The sequence below is a fragment of the Hordeum vulgare genome, chromosome 1H (assembly GCF_904849725.1).
Source record: "Hordeum vulgare subsp. vulgare chromosome 1H, MorexV3_pseudomolecules_assembly, whole genome shotgun sequence".
Taxonomy (NCBI): Eukaryota; Viridiplantae; Streptophyta; class Magnoliopsida; order Poales; family Poaceae; genus Hordeum; species Hordeum vulgare.
The window spans coordinates 41,426,006-41,432,070 of NC_058518.1; the positions used below are offsets into that span (position 1 = coordinate 41,426,006).

Consider the following 6,065-nt stretch of genomic DNA (forward strand, 5'->3'; position numbering starts at 1 on the left):
GGTGTCGCGCCCAACCAGATGGGCGACGCGGTGACCCGCTCGCGGAGGCAGCCGGTCCACTGGTAGACCTCCGATTACGGCTCCGTGGGTTGGGGCTCGGTCGTCGACGGAAGGGGCACGATGCAGTCGCCGGCGACAGACAGCGCGATGGCCTCCGCGAGCTGCGCCTCATACGTCGCGTCCTCTTCGCTCTTGCGGAGTGCGATTGCCCTCGTCGCGAACGACGGGTGGGAGCGGCGGAGGGTCTGGCTGCACGTCGCGCACGCCGCGCCGGCGCTGCTCCTCGTGCTCGAGCGCGAACCAGACCTCCGAGTCGGGAGAGTCGGTCGCGTACATAGGGTTGAGCCGCTGCTCCGGCGTCAGCTGCTGCCGCCGGTGACTCACCTCCTCCGCGTGCACCCCGCGCAGACCGCGGCACGGCCGACACCGGGATCCTCTCCGGATCCAAATGCTAGTTGTGTGGGAGGGTCACGTCCGAGTACGGCAGCGGGATGCGGTGCTCCCAGTGCCACTGTGCTTGGTGCACCGGGACGCTGATCCGCTGGCGAGGCCGACGGGAAGACGCCGGCAAGGGGAGCGCGCTGGGATGAACGGCGAGGGACTTGCCCTTGTTTTGGGCGACGATGAGGGAGCAAAGAGGTGGCGAGATGGGGACGGGGGTCTGAAAGCAGATGAGGCTGAACACCACCGCAGGCTCGGATTAAAAAAGGCTGACCGCGATCGCTGACGCGTGGGCTGCGGAGGGCGACCGTCATTAATTAAGTTGATCGTGGGTAGTTGGACGGCCCATGGGTGTGAATGGACGGACACCGAGAGGGCGCGCGCGTCTGCGCCGACGCATTTCATCCTTAAATTTGTGCCGGAAATGGATCGACGCGAACACGTTTTGGCAATTGGTCCACATGTTGGACCATTACTTTTGTTCAAACGGACAGCTGAGTTGACCTGATGTGTGGTATATTTAAAGATGGAAAATTGTAGTACACGCGAGTTGGACGGATAAGGCATATGCAGTCACGTTCCGGTGTTGGATGTGGCTAGCTGCTTATCTTCGGTCACGAGTGCATGGGACCATGCAAGATTACACAATGAGTATGCGCTTGACGGACGGTCACGGCAATGGCAGCCACGGCCACTGACCATGCAAGATTACATAGCAATCAACCTATGCTATGGCGGCCACGGCCGTTCCCGGTCGGCCACACGCCCAGCCTTCTATCACACGCTGACGTGTGGGCCCGCGCAACCGCACCCAGCATGCGTTTGTTTGTTTGTTGCCCCTTTTTTGGGCGGACGCAAGCCGAATGGAGGGTCCAAATGCACAAAGGACAGATCACGGATTGGATCGCTCGCCCATTGTTTGTTGCTCGATCGTGCATCGGTGCATGCAAAACCCGATTCCGTCCCCGCGCCCATCGTTATCGTCAGCGTGGAACACACATGCCGTGGATCCATCTCGAACAGGATGCTTCAATTCCCTATCAGCTACCAACCGAATAGCCCCAGTTAGCACGGTCCCCTTCGTGAGTCGTCACTGCTTCGATCCTCTTTTTCCATCACACGCTACCTCCTCACATACGTACAATAGGGTAGGAGTACCTTTTGGTGTTGGTGGTACTGTTAATTGTCTTCACCAGGCTGCAAGTTAACCTAGCTACCGTCCTAACCCAATGCATGCGATTTTATTTTAAAAAACACACACTACATGCTCAGATGGCTGGCCTTGTAAGGCCGCGTTTGGTATGGATGTATTCTAATATAAAGTGTATTTAAGTTACCTGTGTAACTTACCGGCTCAGTACTATTTTGAACGGAAAACCAAAACGACGGGGAGACGTATGTATTTATTACAAATGTATTTGACACGCAAAAGGCAATCCAAACATGGCCTAAGGGTTAAGTATTGAAGTGTATCAACTACACTCTTGTATCTTAGCACTATCTAGTCTACTGTTCTTATGAAAAATTTCGTGGGATGTGAGAAAAATATGTGTCTACCTCATGATAACCTTAGTCGTCGCACACCATCAACATTGCCCATCTCCCTCCATATACCAGCCCATGTAAGTACCATATCCCTTTTCCCATGCGGAGGCGAGGGCATCTACATCGATTGGAGTGTGGTTATCTCGTCTGGTCTATCCTGCTGCCACTGCCTCTATCATTATTAGGACAGCACTGAATCCCTAAAAGGGACAAATAATAGTAACTTGAATATTTAGGACAAAAGTGTTGTCATAATCTATGACATAAATTCTTTTGACACTAATCCTGACCATATTTTGTTCAACTTAGATACTACAAGATTCTATTTAGTTTGGCTTAAAGAAAAGTAGGAGGGGGCACGACCGAACCGGGCAAGGTAGCCTAACATTGGGACATAACTGAACGGAATCTTGCGTACCTATCAGGGCCGGCCCGGGGGGGGGGGGGGGGGGGGGGCTGCATATATACGTGGTATTATAATTAATATAGAAAAAACTAGACCTATTCCGTGGGTCAAGAGACAAGGCAAATCACAAATGGGCTAGAGCGAAACTCTTATCACCACAAGTCCACGACAGGATCGCTAGCTGCAGCCGCACGCACGAACCCCACGAATCACGAACGCTCTACTCTCGTCTCCCTGCACGGCGGCGGCGCGTTCCCTCAATCCCTCATCCCTAGCGATCAGAATCGCTGCAGCCGCAAGCGCACGCCGCACGCACCGACGCACGAAGCCCACGAACGCACAGCGGTACTGCAGGAGATCCAGCGCTCCGCTCGACGGCAGCTTCCGTTCCGGTTCCTCCGTGGCGTTCCGCGTTCGTCAGAGTTTCCCACGTGAGTCCCAACTCCCAAGCAGGGCTGGTGAGATGCAGCGTTCCAGCGATCATAATTCTTAATCTTTGCATGCAGCGATCATAATTCTTAATCTGGACGGCAATTGATTCCTTTTTAATTTTTGCATGCAACGACCACAATTCTTAATTTTACTATGATTAATTTTAATCTTTGCATGCAGCGACTCAGCAGCGATTGTGATGGGATGTTATGCATCACAAAGTCTTAATTTTAATCTTTGCATGCATGCATCACAAAGTCTTAATTTTACTACGATCTAGTGATTCCTTTTTAATTTTTAGGTGGTTTATGTCCTAATTTTGATTCGTATTTATTTATTTTCAGAATTATTATGAAGCCTAAATTTATGTTTCATTTTTTTTGCTATTTATTTCGTTAATCTATACTATTTATTTATACTAAGGGGTCCTAAATTTTAGTTTCGCCCTGGACCCCCGAAATCTCAGGACCGGCCCTGGTACCTATACATACAAAGTATCACTCTCCTACGTATGTACGTGTCCAGGTATCCACGACATGATGTTGATTAATTGGAAGACCCGTTGATTTGCCAATTCGTGCACACTAACTTAATTAGTGGGTAGAGATGCGCTAGTTTACAAGGACTGTGTCAAGTCATCTTTTCGGGAATAATAGTTAATTAGGTGATAACATAGTAAACTAGCTAGGCGGGAATACATTGGGCGTGCACATGTCTTAGCCGTCCAAGTGTCCCATGCTCCTATGCTTTGCTCAAATTATGGATTAAGCTGCGTGATTCAATTTGGCCTAATTGTCAGCTTGATTGATTGGTTCGTTGAGTGTTCGTATTGTTTGCCAGCTCATCGATGCTAACTTGATTAATTAACCTTAAGGCTAAAATGGTACTCCCTCTGTAAACTAATATAAAAATGTTTAGATTACTAAAGTAGTGTTGTAAACGCTCCTTTAATAATTTAAACGCTCTTATATTAATTTATGGAGGGAGTAGTATCCAGTTGTTTGCATCAAACTGAATAGTCATACCTCGATCATGAACGATGTGATGCTTTTGTACACTTGTCATTGTCAACTATGAGTATTATGCCAATAGTTACTATATTTGTGAACTTAGGTCACCGTTATCTGCTTGATTGTGAGAATGATGTTCCGTAATTATGCTATTTTCTGTATTTTTCTAGGTGGGGTCACTGACACTCACTACGCTCCAAAATACATGATGCTTTAGTTATTGTCTTATGGACCCAATGCATATTTATAGTTAGCATATACATTTTCATTGTTTTCTTGATATAGCTTACCATTCATGCCGAATGGTATTTATAGCTAGTATAGAATAGGGGACCAATATCTTATCAACTGGTTACTCCAGCGACATATTTGGTTGCTTCATAAAAATTCAACAGCACTGCCCTTAGTAAAAAATTGGAACAAAATTCAATATCTTCCATGCAAAATCTAATAATATTATTTCTCTAAGTAGTTTTGTAATAATTAGCAAAAAGTTTGGAAACCTTTGACTGCACACTTTCTGATTTATTATTGTCTATCCTTAATTTTTTTGTACCCAACATACTATTGTCAGACTTTTCTTCAGAATGGAAGTTAACGTCGGTTTCAAAAACATGCTCAACACTGTACATGAGTACATCAAAGCTCTTTTTGTGTTGGCGGGGAAGCATGCACGATTTACTCATGCAGCAACACTTATTCTATCTCTTATCGTTCTTCCTTACTTTAGGACGTTGATTGTGCAATCAGAGTACATAGTTTGAATCGAACAAATTCCACACTAGCTCGCAGCCTAGATGTTCTCTGCTATAACTAGTTAGGCGCATCTCACGATACAAACAACGAAGAATTGATTCGATCAGAGCCGGTCCATGCTTGTATGCATATAAATGACAGATATACATTGAGGAGTACATACTCATCCTGACGGGAAAAAGAGGTGCTAGCATATACTCATATCATTACTTCCATTAATTAACTGCTGTGATTATACATTCATTAGCAGCTAAGATAAAAAATATGGACTCCCGCAAAAAGAAAAGACATGACATATGAACCGCATTGCCACCTTCGATTCGCCCTGCACAGATCCGATTCCTGTTATGTTGGCCCACACATTTCGGATGCAATCAATGGTGGGTGCAATGTGGGAGTTTGCTTTCCTTTTCATGAGCGAGAGCCTTTTATTACTGAAAATAGAGTAAATTACAAAAACTATCACAATTTGCGCAACCGCGTGTCCAGTAGCTAACACAATATGATTTTGTTCGAAGTACTACCAAAATCTTCCTAATCAGTGGCAAAAAAAACATCAAAAATTTTAACTGCCCGATTTAACTCTTTTAACCGATTTTCTGACAAGGCTGACCCACATGTCAGGTGCCAGCATGGCCCGCCGCATTTCATCGAACAACTTCAGCACGAGGGCGCGCTCCCCAACGCGCGCACCTACACCGTCGTCGTCTCCCACCTCGTCGGCGCGGGGTTCGTGGACCAGACGCTCGAGGTGTTCCGGCTCCTGCCGTCGCTGCGAATTCGCAGGACCACCCGGCAGTTCAACGTGCTCGCCGAGGCGCTCGCAGCTGTCCCCGGAGTAGTCCCGGTTCCGGTCGCCGCAGCTGTCCCCGGAGTAGTCCCGGTTCCGGTCGTCGCTGCATGGCTGACACCCCGTGAAGTGCGTCACGAACGGCCGCCTCCACCCGTTGACGCCGCTCTCCGCGAGCCCCGCGCCCGCCAGCGCCGCCTTCCTGGCCTGCGCGTACCCCTCGTGCTCCCAGCTCGCCGTGTGCCGCCTCCGCAGCAGCGCTGCCGTCGGCGCCCGCCGCTCCATCGCCTCGTACCGTGCCGCGATGCCGCCGAGCCGCCCCACGATCTCCACCCAGTAGCCCTGTAAGTAGTAGCTGTTCTCCAGGAACACCTTGCCCCGCCACGGGCTGCCCTTGTGCTGCAGCATGTACACCAGCGCCGACTGGTCGTCCGACTCGTTGAACAACTTGTCCCTGAACGTGGACGTGAGCACGGCGCCCCACCGCTCGTAGTCCGGCGAGTCGGGCCCCATGGCGGCCGTCCATGAAGTCGAGCGACCACTGGCAGTTGCGCACGAGGGAACACGCCGGCGTTGAGGCCCGTCCACGACGGGCTCGCCTCCTCGTACACGAGGCGCGGCCAGCCGTTGACGACGAGGTTGTGGCCACGGTACCGGCGCAGCGGGAGGCGGAAGTCCATGTCGG

General features: G+C 49.6%; 1 pseudogene; it reads right to left on the reverse strand.

The window, feature by feature from the left end:
* Window positions 1-4,813: 4,813 nt before the first annotated feature.
* On the reverse strand, window positions 4,814-6,065 carry LOC123406257 (annotated as a pseudogene).